The sequence below is a fragment of the Gasterosteus aculeatus genome, chromosome 13 (genome assembly GCF_964276395.1).
Source record: "Gasterosteus aculeatus chromosome 13, fGasAcu3.hap1.1, whole genome shotgun sequence".
NCBI classification, from domain to species: domain Eukaryota; kingdom Metazoa; phylum Chordata; class Actinopteri; order Perciformes; family Gasterosteidae; genus Gasterosteus; species Gasterosteus aculeatus.
The window spans coordinates 989989-1003243 of record NC_135701.1 but is presented as its reverse complement, the minus strand read 5'-3'; the positions used below and the strand labels follow the sequence as shown (position 1 = coordinate 1003243).

Below are 13255 nucleotides of genomic sequence, written 5' to 3'. Positions count from 1 at the left end.
CCTGATGCTCGCTTACCATGTAAGTGTTTGGAGAAAGGCTCAGAGCGTCAAGAAAACCTCATTGATGAATTCAACGAGTTATTTTGCAACGACACGCAGGTGCATCCTGCTGATTTCGATTGTGCAGCAGTTGTTTATCAATCTGGTCATTTTCCACTATTCGCAGGCACAAAATTAATTAAGTTTTAGTGGAGAATGCGGGCGTTGATCCCGCTACTTCTCGCATGCTAAGCGAGCGCTCTACCATTTGAGCTAATTCCCCAACACATAATGCAAACTTGTGTACTTGACCTAAGTGCCCCCCTGCATTTAACGCCTTTACAAAATTCCCAGGAACATGAAAAACATGCTACAATATTGACAATTATCTAATCATCTTATGAAAACAAAAGAAATAGGACGAGGTGGCCGAGTGGTTAAGATGATGGACTGCTAAACCATTGTGCTCAGATCATCAAGAAAAAACACATTAATGCCATTCAACAAGTCCTTTTGCAATGACACGTTGGTGCATCCTGCTGATTCAAAGTGAGCAATGTTTGTTTACAAATCTGGTCGTTTCCCATTAATCACAGGCACATAATTAATTAAGCTTTGGTGGAGAATGCGGGCATTGATCCCGCTACTTCTCGCATGCTAAGCTCTACCATTTGAGCTAATCCCCCAACTCGAAATGAAACTTTGTGTACTTGGCCTAAGTGCCCCCCTGCATTTAACGCCTTTACAAACTTCCCAGGAACATGAAAAACATTCTACAATATTGACAATTATCTAATCATCCTAAGAAAACAAATGCAGTAGGACGAGGTCGCCGAGTGTTTAAGGCGATGGACTGCTAATCCATTGTGCTCTGCACGCATGGGTTCGAATCCCATTCTCGTCGCATTTACCTGATGCTCGCTTACCATGTCAGTGTTTGGAGAAAGGCTCAGATCGTCAAGAAAACCTCATTGATGCATTCAAAGAGTCATTTTGCAACGACACGCAGGTGCATCCTGCTGATTTCGATTGTGCAGCAGTTGTTTATCAATCTGGTCATTTTCCACTATTCGCAGGCACAAAATTAATTAAGTTTTAGTGGAGAATGCGGGCGTTGATCCCGCTACTTCTCGCATGCTAAGCGAGCGCTCTACCATTTGAGCTAATTCCCCAACACATAATGCAAACTTGTGTACTTGACCTAAATGCCCCCCTGCATTTAACGCCTTTACAAACTTCCCAGGAATATGAAAAACATGCTACAATATTGACATTCATTTAATCATCCCATGAAAACAAAAGAAATAGGACGAGGTGGCCGAGTGGTTAAGATGATGGACTGCTAAACCATTGTGCTCTGCACGCATGGGTTCGAATTCCATTCTCGTCGAATTTACCTGATGCTCTCTTACCATGTCAGTGTTTGCAGAAATGTCGTCAAGAAAACCGCATTGATGCATTCAACGAGTCATTTTGCAACGACACGCAGGTGCATCCTGCTGATTTCGATTGTGCAGCAGTTGTTTATCAATCTGGTCATTTTCCACTATTCGCAGGCACAAAATTAATTAAGTTTTAGTGGAGAATGCGGGCGTTGATCCCGCTACTTCTCGCATGCTAAGCGAGCGCTCTACCATTTGAGCTAATTCCCCAACACATAATGCAAACTTGTGTACTTGACCTAAATGCCCCCCTGCATTTAACGCCTTTACAAACTTCCCAGGAATATGAAAAACATGCTACAATATTGACATTCATTTAATCATCCCATGAAAACAAAAGAAATAGGACGAGGTGGCCGAGTGGTTAAGATGATGGACTGCTAAACCATTGTGCTCTGCACGCATGGGTTCGAATTCCATTCTCGTCGAATTTACCTGATGCTCTCTTACCATGTCAGTGTTTGCAGAAATGTCGTCAAGAAAACCGCATTGATGCATTCAACGAGTCATTTTGCAACGACACGCAGGTGCATCCTGCTGATTTCGATTGTGCAGCAGTTGTTTATCAATCTGGTCATTTTCCACTATTCGCAGGCACAAAATTAATTAAGTTTTAGTGGAGAATGCGGGCGTTGATCCCGCTACTTCTCGCATGCTAAGCGAGCGCTCTACCATTTGAGTTAATTCCCCAACACATAATGCAAACTTGTGTACTTGACCTAAGTGCCCCCCTGCATTTAACGCCTTTACAAAATTCCCAGGAACATGAAAAACATGCTACAATATTGACAATTATCTCATCATCCTATGAAAACAAAAGAAATAGGACGAGGTGGCCGAGTGGTTAAGATGATGGACTGCTAATCCATTGTGCTCAGATCATCAAGAAAAAACACATTAATGCCATTCAACAAGTCCTTTTGCAATGACACGTTGGTGCATCCTGCTGATTCAAAGTGAGCAATGTTTGTTTACAAATCTGGTCGTTTTCCATTAATCACAGGCACATAATTAATTAAGCTTTGGTGGAGAATGCGGGCATTGATCCCGCTACTTCTCGCATGCTAAGCTCTACCATTTGAGCTAATCCCCCAACTCGAAATGAAAATTTGTGTACTTGGCCTAAGTGCCCCCCTGTATTTAACGCCTTTACAAACTTCCCAGGAACATGAAAAACATGCTACAATATTGACAATTATCTAATCATCCTATGAAAACAAAGGCAGTAGGACGAGGTGGCCGAGTGGTTAAGGCGATGGACTGCTAATCCATTGTGATCTGCACGCATGGGTTCGAATCCCATTCTCGTCGCATTTACCTGATGCTCCCTTACCATGTCAGTATTTGGAGAAAGGCTCAGATCGTCAAGAAAACCTCATTGATGCATTCAACGAGTCATTTTGCAACGACACGCAGGTGCATCCTGCTGATTTCGATTGTGCAGCAGATGTTTATCAATCTGGTGATTTTCCACTATTCGCAGGCACAAAATTAATTAAGTTTTAGTGGAGAATGCGGGCATTGATCCCGCTATTCTCGCATGCTAAGCGAGCGCTCTACCATTTGAGCTAATTCCCCAACACATAATGCAAACTTGTGTACTTGACCTAAATGCCCCCCTGCATTTAACGCCTTTACAAACTTCCCAGGAATATGAAAAACATGCTACAATATTGACATTCATTTAATCATCCCATGAAAACAAAAGAAATAGGACGAGGTGGCCGAGTGGTTAAGATGATGGACTGCTAAACCATTGTGCTCTGCACGCATGGGTTCGAATTCCATTCTCGTCGAATTTACCTGATGCTCTCTTACCATGTCAGTGTTTGCAGAAATGTCGTCAAGAAAACCGCATTGATGCATTCAACGAGTCATTTTGCAACGACACGCAGGTGCATCCTGCTGATTTCGATTGTGCAGCAGTTGTTTATCAATCTGGTCATTTTCGACTATTCGCAGGCACAAAATTAATTAAGTTTTAGTGGAGAATGCGGGCGTTGATCCCGCTACTTCTCGCATGCTAAGCGAGCGCTCTACCATTTGAGCTAATTCCCCAACACATAATGCAAACTTGTGTACTTGACCTAAGTGCCCCCCTGCATTTAACGCCTTTACAAACTTCCCAGGAATATGAAAAACATGCTACAATATTGACATTCATTTAATCATCCCATGAAAACAAAAGAAATAGGACGAGGTGGCCGAGTGGTTAAGATGATGGACTGCTAAACCATTGTGCTCAGATCATCAAGAAAAAACACATTAATGCCATTCAACAAGTCCTTTTGCAATGACACGTTGGTGCATCCTGCTGATTCAAAGTGAGCAATGTTTGTTTACAAATCTGGTCGTTTCCCATTAATCACAGGCACATAATTAATTAAGCTTTGGTGGAGAATGCGGGCATTGATCCCGCTACTTCTCGCATGCTAAGCTCTACCATTTGAGCTAATCCCCCAACTCGAAATGAAACTTTGTGTACTTGGCCTAAGTGCCCCCCTGCATTTAACGCCTTTACAAACTTCCCAGGAACATGAAAAACATTCTACAATATTGACAATTATCTAATCATCCTAAGAAAACAAATGCAGTAGGACGAGGTGGCCGAGTGTTTAAGGCGATGGACTGCTAATCCATTGTGCTCTGCACGCATGGGTTCGAATCCCATTCTCGTCGCATTTACCTGATGCTCGCTTACCATGTCAGTGTTTGGAGAAAGGCTCAGATCGTCAAGAAAACCTCATTGATGCATTCAAAGAGTCATTTTGCAACGACACGCAGGTGCATCCTGCTGATTTCGATTGTGCAGCAGTTGTTTATCAATCTGGTCATTTTCCACTATTCGCAGGCACAAAATTAATTAAGTTTTAGTGGAGAATGCGGGCGTTGATCCCGCTACTTCTCGCATGCTAAGCGAGCGCTCTACCATTTGAGCTAATTCCCCAACACATAATGCAAACTTGTGTACTTGACCTAAATGCCCCCCTGCATTTAACGCCTTTACAAACTTCCCAGGAACATGAAAAACATGCTACAATATTGACAATTATCTAATCATCCTAAGAAAACAAAGGCAGTAGGACGAGGTGGCCGAGTGGTTGAGGCGATGGACTGCTAATCCATTGTGCTCTGCACGCATGGGTTCGAATCCCATTCTCGTCGCATTTACCTGATGCTCGCTTACCATGTAAGTGTTTGGAGAAAGGCTCAGAGCGTCAAGAAAACCTCATTGATGAATTCAACGAGTTATTTTGCAACGACACGCAGGTGCATCCTGCTGATTTCGATTGTGCAGCAGTTGTTTATCAATCTGGTCATTTTCCACTATTCGCAGGCACAAAATTAATTAAGTTTTAGTGGAGAATGCGGGCGTTGATCCCGCTACTTCTCGCATGCTAAGCGAGCGCTCTACCATTTGAGCTAATTCCCCAACACATAATGCAAACTTGTGTACTTGACCTAAGTGCCCCCCTGCATTTAACGCCTTTACAAAATTCCCAGGAACATGAAAAACATGCTACAATATTGACAATTATCTAATCATCTTATGAAAACAAAAGAAATAGGACGAGGTGGCCGAGTGGTTAAGATGATGGACTGCTAAACCATTGTGCTCAGATCATCAAGAAAAAACACATTAATGCCATTCAACAAGTCCTTTTGCAATGACACGTTGGTGCATCCTGCTGATTCAAAGTGAGCAATGTTTGTTTACAAATCTGGTCGTTTCCCATTAATCACAGGCACATAATTAATTAAGCTTTGGTGGAGAATGCGGGCATTGATCCCGCTACTTCTCGCATGCTAAGCTCTACCATTTGAGCTAATCCCCCAACTCGAAATGAAACTTTGTGTACTTGGCCTAAGTGCCCCCCTGCATTTAACGCCTTTACAAACTTCCCAGGAACATGAAAAACATTCTACAATATTGACAATTATCTAATCATCCTAAGAAAACAAATGCAGTAGGACGAGGTCGCCGAGTGTTTAAGGCGATGGACTGCTAATCCATTGTGCTCTGCACGCATGGGTTCGAATCCCATTCTCGTCGCATTTACCTGATGCTCGCTTACCATGTCAGTGTTTGGAGAAAGGCTCAGATCGTCAAGAAAACCTCATTGATGCATTCAAAGAGTCATTTTGCAACGACACGCAGGTGCATCCTGCTGATTTCGATTGTGCAGCAGTTGTTTATCAATCTGGTCATTTTCCACTATTCGCAGGCACAAAATTAATTAAGTTTTAGTGGAGAATGCGGGCGTTGATCCCGCTACTTCTCGCATGCTAAGCGAGCGCTCTACCATTTGAGCTAATTCCCCAACACATAATGCAAACTTGTGTACTTGACCTAAATGCCCCCCTGCATTTAACGCCTTTACAAACTTCCCAGGAATATGAAAAACATGCTACAATATTGACATTCATTTAATCATCCCATGAAAACAAAAGAAATAGGACGAGGTGGCCGAGTGGTTAAGATGATGGACTGCTAAACCATTGTGCTCTGCACGCATGGGTTCGAATTCCATTCTCGTCGAATTTACCTGATGCTCTCTTACCATGTCAGTGTTTGCAGAAATGTCGTCAAGAAAACCGCATTGATGCATTCAACGAGTCATTTTGCAACGACACGCAGGTGCATCCTGCTGATTTCGATTGTGCAGCAGTTGTTTATCAATCTGGTCATTTTCCACTATTCGCAGGCACAAAATTAATTAAGTTTTAGTGGAGAATGCGGGCGTTGATCCCGCTACTTCTCGCATGCTAAGCGAGCGCTCTACCATTTGAGCTAATTCCCCAACACATAATGCAAACTTGTGTACTTGACCTAAATGCCCCCCTGCATTTAACGCCTTTACAAACTTCCCAGGAATATGAAAAACATGCTACAATATTGACATTCATTTAATCATCCCATGAAAACAAAAGAAATAGGACGAGGTGGCCGAGTGGTTAAGATGATGGACTGCTAAACCATTGTGCTCTGCACGCATGGGTTCGAATTCCATTCTCGTCGAATTTACCTGATGCTCTCTTACCATGTCAGTGTTTGCAGAAATGTCGTCAAGAAAACCGCATTGATGCATTCAACGAGTCATTTTGCAACGACACGCAGGTGCATCCTGCTGATTTCGATTGTGCAGCAGTTGTTTATCAATCTGGTCATTTTCCACTATTCGCAGGCACAAAATTAATTAAGTTTTAGTGGAGAATGCGGGCGTTGATCCCGCTACTTCTCGCATGCTAAGCGAGCGCTCTACCATTTGAGTTAATTCCCCAACACATAATGCAAACTTGTGTACTTGACCTAAGTGCCCCCCTGCATTTAACGCCTTTACAAAATTCCCAGGAACATGAAAAACATGCTACAATATTGACAATTATCTCATCATCCTATGAAAACAAAAGAAATAGGACGAGGTGGCCGAGTGGTTAAGATGATGGACTGCTAATCCATTGTGCTCAGATCATCAAGAAAAAACACATTAATGCCATTCAACAAGTCCTTTTGCAATGACACGTTGGTGCATCCTGCTGATTCAAAGTGAGCAATGTTTGTTTACAAATCTGGTCGTTTTCCATTAATCACAGGCACATAATTAATTAAGCTTTGGTGGAGAATGCGGGCATTGATCCCGCTACTTCTCGCATGCTAAACTCTACCATTTGAGCTAATCCCCCAACTCGAAATGAAAATTTGTGTACTTGGCCTAAGTGCCCCCCTGTATTTAACGCCTTTACAAACTTCCCAGGAACATGAAAAACATGCTACAATATTGACAATTATCTAATCATCCTATGAAAACAAAGGCAGTAGGACGAGGTGGCCGAGTGGTTAAGGCGATGGACTGCTAATCCATTGTGATCTGCACGCATGGGTTCGAATCCCATTCTCGTCGCATTTACCTGATGCTCCCTTACCATGTCAGTATTTGGAGAAAGGCTCAGATCGTCAAGAAAACCTCATTGATGCATTCAACGAGTCATTTTGCAACGACACGCAGGTGCATCCTGCTGATTTCGATTGTGCAGCAGATGTTTATCAATCTGGTGATTTTCCACTATTCGCAGGCACAAAATTAATTAAGTTTTAGTGGAGAATGCGGGCATTGATCCCGCTACTTCTCGCATGCTAAGCGAGCGCTCTACCATTTGAGCTAATTCCCCAACACATAATGCAAACTTGTGTACTTGACCTAAATGCCCCCCTGCATTTAACGCCTTTACAAACTTCCCAGGAATATGAAAAACATGCTACAATATTGACATTCATTTAATCATCCCATGAAAACAAAAGAAATAGGACGAGGTGGCCGAGTGGTTAAGATGATGGACTGCTAAACCATTGTGCTCTGCACGCATGGGTTCGAATTCCATTCTCGTCGAATTTACCTGATGCTCTCTTACCATGTCAGTGTTTGCAGAAATGTCGTCAAGAAAACCGCATTGATGCATTCAACGAGTCATTTTGCAACGACACGCAGGTGCATCCTGCTGATTTCGATTGTGCAGCAGTTGTTTATCAATCTGGTCATTTTCGACTATTCGCAGGCACAAAATTAATTAAGTTTTAGTGGAGAATGCGGGCGTTGATCCCGCTACTTCTCGCATGCTAAGCGAGCGCTCTACCATTTGAGCTAATTCCCCAACACATAATGCAAACTTGTGTACTTGACCTAAGTGCCCCCCTGCATTTAACGCCTTTACAAACTTCCCAGGAATATGAAAAACATGCTACAATATTGACATTCATTTAATCATCCCATGAAAACAAAAGAAATAGGACGAGGTGGCCGAGTGGTTAAGATGATGGACTGCTAAACCATTGTGCTCAGATCATCAAGAAAAAACACATTAATGCCATTCAACAAGTCCTTTTGCAATGACACGTTGGTGCATCCTGCTGATTCAAAGTGAGCAATGTTTGTTTACAAATCTGGTCGTTTCCCATTAATCACAGGCACATAATTAATTAAGCTTTGGTGGAGAATGCGGGCATTGATCCCGCTACTTCTCGCATGCTAAGCTCTACCATTTGAGCTAATCCCCCAACTCGAAATGAAACTTTGTGTACTTGGCCTAAGTGCCCCCCTGCATTTAACGCCTTTACAAACTTCCCAGGAACATGAAAAACATTCTACAATATTGACAATTATCTAATCATCCTAAGAAAACAAATGCAGTAGGACGAGGTGGCCGAGTGTTTAAGGCGATGGACTGCTAATCCATTGTGCTCTGCACGCATGGGTTCGAATCCCATTCTCGTCGCATTTACCTGATGCTCGCTTACCATGTCAGTGTTTGGAGAAAGGCTCAGATCGTCAAGAAAACCTCATTGATGCATTCAAAGAGTCATTTTGCAACGACACGCAGGTGCATCCTGCTGATTTCGATTGTGCAGCAGTTGTTTATCAATCTGGTCATTTTCCACTATTCGCAGGCACAAAATTAATTAAGTTTTAGTGGAGAATGCGGGCGTTGATCCCGCTACTTCTCGCATGCTAAGCGAGCGCTCTACCATTTGAGCTAATTCCCCAACACATAATGCAAACTTGTGTACTTGACCTAAGTGCCCCCCTGCATTTAACGCCTTTACAAACTTCCCAGGAATATGAAAAACATGCTACAATATTGACATTCATTTAATCATCCCATGAAAACAAAAGAAATAGGACGAGGTGGCCGAGTGGTTAAGATGATGGACTGCTAAACCATTGTGCTCTGCACGCATGGGTTCGAATTCCATTCTCGTCGAATTTACCTGATGCTCTCTTACCATGTCAGTGTTTGCAGAAATGTCGTCAAGAAAACCGCATTGATGCATTCAACGAGTCATTTTGCAACGACACGCAGGTGCATCCTGCTGATTTCGATTGTGCAGCAGTTGTTTATCAATCTGGTCATTTTCCACTATTCGCAGGCACAAAATTAATTAAGTTTTAGTGGAGAATGCGGGCGTTGATCCCGCTACTTCTCGCATGCTAAGCGAGCGCTCTACCATTTGAGCTAATTCCCCAACACATAATGCAAACTTGTGTACTTGACCTAAGTGCCCCCCTGCATTTAACGCCTTTACAAAATTCCCAGGAACATGAAAAACATGCTACAATATTGACAATTATCTAATCATCCTAAGAAAACAAAGGCAGTAGGACGAGGTGGCCGAGTGGTTGAGGCGATGGACTGCTAATCCATTGTGCTCTGCACGCATGGGTTCGAATCCCATTCTCGTCGCATTTACCTGATGCTCGCTTACCATGTAAGTGTTTGGAGAAAGGCTCAGAGCGTCAAGAAAACCTCATTGATGAATTCAACGAGTTATTTTGCAACGACACGCAGGTGCATCCTGCTGATTTCGATTGTCCAGCAGTTGTTTATCAATCTGGTCATTTTCCACTATTCGCAGGCACAAAATTAATTAAGTTTTAGTGGAGAATGCGGGCGTTGATCCCGCTACTTCTCGCATGCTAAGCGAGCGCTCTACCATTTGAGCTAATTCCCCAACACATAATGCAAACTTGTGTACTTGACCTAAGTGCCCCCCTGCATTTAACGCCTTTACAAAATTCCCAGGAACATGAAAAACATGCTACAATATTGACAATTATCTAATCATCTTATGAAAACAAAAGAAATAGGACGAGGTGGCCGAGTGGTTAAGATGATGGACTGCTAAACCATTGTGCTCAGATCATCAAGAAAAAACACATTAATGCCATTCAACAAGTCCTTTTGCAATGACACGTTGGTGCATCCTGCTGATTCAAAGTGAGCAATGTTTGTTTACAAATCTGGTCGTTTCCCATTAATCACAGGCACATAATTAATTAAGCTTTGGTGGAGAATGCGGGCATTGATCCCGCTACTTCTCGCATGCTAAGCTCTACCATTTGAGCTAATCCCCCAACTCGAAATGAAACTTTGTGTACTTGGCCTAAGTGCCCCCCTGCATTTAACGCCTTTACAAACTTCCCAGGAACATGAAAAACATTCTACAATATTGACAATTATCTAATCATCCTAAGAAAACAAATGCAGTAGGACGAGGTGGCCGAGTGTTTAAGGCGATGGACTGCTAATCCATTGTGCTCTGCACGCATGGGTTCGAATCCCATTCTCGTCGCATTTACCTGATGCTCGCTTACCATGTCAGTGTTTGGAGAAAGGCTCAGATCGTCAAGAAAACCTCATTGATGCATTCAAAGAGTCATTTTGCAACGACACGCAGGTGCATCCTGCTGATTTCGATTGTGCAGCAGTTGTTTATCAATCTGGTCATTTTCCACTATTCGCAGGCACAAAATTAATTAAGTTTTAGTGGAGAATGCGGGCGTTGATCCCGCTACTTCTCGCATGCTAAGCGAGCGCTCTACCATTTGAGCTAATTCCCCAACACATAATGCAAACTTGTGTACTTGACCTAAGTGCCCCCCTGCATTTAACGCCTTTACAAACTTCCCAGGAATATGAAAAACATGCTACAATATTGACATTCATTTAATCATCCCATGAAAACAAAAGAAATAGGACGAGGTGGCCGAGTGGTTAAGATGATGGACTGCTAAACCATTGTGCTCTGCACGCATGGGTTCGAATTCCATTCTCGTCGAATTTACCTGATGCTCTCTTACCATGTCAGTGTTTGCAGAAATGTCGTCAAGAAAACCGCATTGATGCATTCAACGAGTCATTTTGCAACGACACGCAGGTGCATCCTGCTGATTTCGATTGTGCAGCAGTTGTTTATCAATCTGGTCATTTTCCACTATTCGCAGGCACAAAATTAATTAAGTTTTAGTGGAGAATGCGGGCGTTGATCCCGCTACTTCTCGCATGCTAAGCGAGCGCTCTACCATTTGAGCTAATTCCCCAACACATAATGCAAACTTGTGTACTTGACCTAAGTGCCCCCCTGCATTTAACGCCTTTACAAAATTCCCAGGAACATGAAAAACATGCTACAATATTGACAATTATCTAATCATCCTAAGAAAACAAAGGCAGTAGGACGAGGTGGCCGAGTGGTTGAGGCGATGGACTGCTAATCCATTGTGCTCTGCACGCATGGGTTCGAATCCCATTCTCGTCGCATTTACCTGATGCTCGCTTACCATGTAAGTGTTTGGAGAAAGGCTCAGAGCGTCAAGAAAACCTCATTGATGAATTCAACGAGTTATTTTGCAACGACACGCAGGTGCATCCTGCTGATTTCGATTGTCCAGCAGTTGTTTATCAATCTGGTCATTTTCCACTATTCGCAGGCACAAAATTAATTAAGTTTTAGTGGAGAATGCGGGCGTTGATCCCGCTACTTCTCGCATGCTAAGCGAGCGCTCTACCATTTGAGCTAATTCCCCAACACATAATGCAAACTTGTGTACTTGACCTAAGTGCCCCCCTGCATTTAACGCCTTTACAAAATTCCCAGGAACATGAAAAACATGCTACAATATTGACAATTATCTAATCATCTTATGAAAACAAAAGAAATAGGACGAGGTGGCCGAGTGGTTAAGATGATGGACTGCTAAACCATTGTGCTCAGATCATCAAGAAAAAACACATTAATGCCATTCAACAAGTCCTTTTGCAATGACACGTTGGTGCATCCTGCTGATTCAAAGTGAGCAATGTTTGTTTACAAATCTGGTCGTTTCCCATTAATCACAGGCACATAATTAATTAAGCTTTGGTGGAGAATGCGGGCATTGATCCCGCTACTTCTCGCATGCTAAGCTCTACCATTTGAGCTAATCCCCCAACTCGAAATGAAACTTTGTGTACTTGGCCTAAGTGCCCCCCTGCATTTAACGCCTTTACAAACTTCCCAGGAACATGAAAAACATTCTACAATATTGACAATTATCTAATCATCCTAAGAAAACAAATGCAGTAGGACGAGGTGGCCGAGTGTTTAAGGCGATGGACTGCTAATCCATTGTGCTCTGCACGCATGGGTTCGAATCCCATTCTCGTCGCATTTACCTGATGCTCGCTTACCATGTCAGTGTTTGGAGAAAGGCTCAGATCGTCAAGAAAACCTCATTGATGCATTCAAAGAGTCATTTTGCAACGACACGCAGGTGCATCCTGCTGATTTCGATTGTGCAGCAGTTGTTTATCAATCTGGTCATTTTCCACTATTCGCAGGCACAAAATTAATTAAGTTTTAGTGGAGAATGCGGGCGTTGATCCCGCTACTTCTCGCATGCTAAGCGAGCGCTCTACCATTTGAGCTAATTCCCCAACACATAATGCAAACTTGTGTACTTGACCTAAGTGCCCCCCTGCATTTAACGCCTTTACAAACTTCCCAGGAATATGAAAAACATGCTACAATATTGACATTCATTTAATCATCCCATGAAAACAAAAGAAATAGGACGAGGTGGCCGAGTGGTTAAGATGATGGACTGCTAAACCATTGTGCTCTGCACGCATGGGTTCGAATTCCATTCTCGTCGAATTTACCTGATGCTCTCTTACCATGTCAGTGTTTGCAGAAATGTCGTCAAGAAAACCGCATTGATGCATTCAACGAGTCATTTTGCAACGACACGCAGGTGCATCCTGCTGATTTCGATTGTGCAGCAGTTGTTTATCAATCTGGTCATTTTCCACTATTCGCAGGCACAAAATTAATTAAGTTTTAGTGGAGAATGCGGGCGTTGATCCCGCTACTTCTCGCATGCTAAGCGAGCGCTCTACCATTTGAGCTAATTCCCCAACACATAATGCAAACTTGTGTACTTGACCTAAGTGCCCCCCTGCATTTAACGCCTTTACAAAATTCCCAGGAACATGAAAAACATGCTACAATATTGACAATT

At 42.8% G+C, this 13255-nt stretch overlaps 20 non-coding genes across 20 annotated transcripts; all 20 read left to right on the top strand.

Annotated features, from left to right (window-relative positions):
- Window positions 1–801: 801 nt before the first annotated feature.
- trnas-gcu (transfer RNA serine (anticodon GCU)) lies at window positions 802–883 on the top strand. Its single transcript has one exon. It is a non-coding gene; the product is annotated as a tRNA-Ser (tRNA).
- A 404-nt stretch (window positions 884–1287) lies between these two features.
- On the top strand, window positions 1288–1369 carry trnas-gcu (transfer RNA serine (anticodon GCU)). The gene has a single exon. It is a non-coding gene; the product is annotated as a tRNA-Ser (tRNA).
- A 398-nt stretch (window positions 1370–1767) lies between these two features.
- Window positions 1768–1849, top strand: trnas-gcu (transfer RNA serine (anticodon GCU)). Its single transcript has one exon. It is a non-coding gene; the product is annotated as a tRNA-Ser (tRNA).
- Window positions 1850–2650: 801 nt separating this feature from the next.
- On the top strand, window positions 2651–2732 carry trnas-gcu (transfer RNA serine (anticodon GCU)). The gene has a single exon. It is a non-coding gene; the product is annotated as a tRNA-Ser (tRNA).
- A 403-nt stretch (window positions 2733–3135) lies between these two features.
- Window positions 3136–3217, top strand: trnas-gcu (transfer RNA serine (anticodon GCU)). The gene has a single exon. It is a non-coding gene; the product is annotated as a tRNA-Ser (tRNA).
- An 801-nt stretch (window positions 3218–4018) lies between these two features.
- trnas-gcu (transfer RNA serine (anticodon GCU)) lies at window positions 4019–4100 on the top strand. Its single transcript has one exon. It is a non-coding gene; the product is annotated as a tRNA-Ser (tRNA).
- A 404-nt stretch (window positions 4101–4504) lies between these two features.
- On the top strand, window positions 4505–4586 carry trnas-gcu (transfer RNA serine (anticodon GCU)). Its single transcript has one exon. It is a non-coding gene; the product is annotated as a tRNA-Ser (tRNA).
- Window positions 4587–5393: 807 nt separating this feature from the next.
- Window positions 5394–5475, top strand: trnas-gcu (transfer RNA serine (anticodon GCU)). The gene has a single exon. It is a non-coding gene; the product is annotated as a tRNA-Ser (tRNA).
- Window positions 5476–5879: 404 nt separating this feature from the next.
- Window positions 5880–5961, top strand: trnas-gcu (transfer RNA serine (anticodon GCU)). Its single transcript has one exon. It is a non-coding gene; the product is annotated as a tRNA-Ser (tRNA).
- A 398-nt stretch (window positions 5962–6359) lies between these two features.
- trnas-gcu (transfer RNA serine (anticodon GCU)) lies at window positions 6360–6441 on the top strand. The gene has a single exon. It is a non-coding gene; the product is annotated as a tRNA-Ser (tRNA).
- Window positions 6442–7242: 801 nt separating this feature from the next.
- On the top strand, window positions 7243–7324 carry trnas-gcu (transfer RNA serine (anticodon GCU)). Its single transcript has one exon. It is a non-coding gene; the product is annotated as a tRNA-Ser (tRNA).
- A 404-nt stretch (window positions 7325–7728) lies between these two features.
- On the top strand, window positions 7729–7810 carry trnas-gcu (transfer RNA serine (anticodon GCU)). The gene has a single exon. It is a non-coding gene; the product is annotated as a tRNA-Ser (tRNA).
- Window positions 7811–8611: 801 nt separating this feature from the next.
- trnas-gcu (transfer RNA serine (anticodon GCU)) lies at window positions 8612–8693 on the top strand. The gene has a single exon. It is a non-coding gene; the product is annotated as a tRNA-Ser (tRNA).
- Window positions 8694–9097: 404 nt separating this feature from the next.
- Window positions 9098–9179, top strand: trnas-gcu (transfer RNA serine (anticodon GCU)). The gene has a single exon. It is a non-coding gene; the product is annotated as a tRNA-Ser (tRNA).
- Window positions 9180–9577: 398 nt separating this feature from the next.
- trnas-gcu (transfer RNA serine (anticodon GCU)) lies at window positions 9578–9659 on the top strand. Its single transcript has one exon. It is a non-coding gene; the product is annotated as a tRNA-Ser (tRNA).
- An 807-nt stretch (window positions 9660–10466) lies between these two features.
- On the top strand, window positions 10467–10548 carry trnas-gcu (transfer RNA serine (anticodon GCU)). Its single transcript has one exon. It is a non-coding gene; the product is annotated as a tRNA-Ser (tRNA).
- A 404-nt stretch (window positions 10549–10952) lies between these two features.
- Window positions 10953–11034, top strand: trnas-gcu (transfer RNA serine (anticodon GCU)). Its single transcript has one exon. It is a non-coding gene; the product is annotated as a tRNA-Ser (tRNA).
- A 398-nt stretch (window positions 11035–11432) lies between these two features.
- Window positions 11433–11514, top strand: trnas-gcu (transfer RNA serine (anticodon GCU)). Its single transcript has one exon. It is a non-coding gene; the product is annotated as a tRNA-Ser (tRNA).
- An 807-nt stretch (window positions 11515–12321) lies between these two features.
- On the top strand, window positions 12322–12403 carry trnas-gcu (transfer RNA serine (anticodon GCU)). Its single transcript has one exon. It is a non-coding gene; the product is annotated as a tRNA-Ser (tRNA).
- Window positions 12404–12807: 404 nt separating this feature from the next.
- trnas-gcu (transfer RNA serine (anticodon GCU)) lies at window positions 12808–12889 on the top strand. Its single transcript has one exon. It is a non-coding gene; the product is annotated as a tRNA-Ser (tRNA).
- Window positions 12890–13255: the final 366 nt, after the last annotated feature.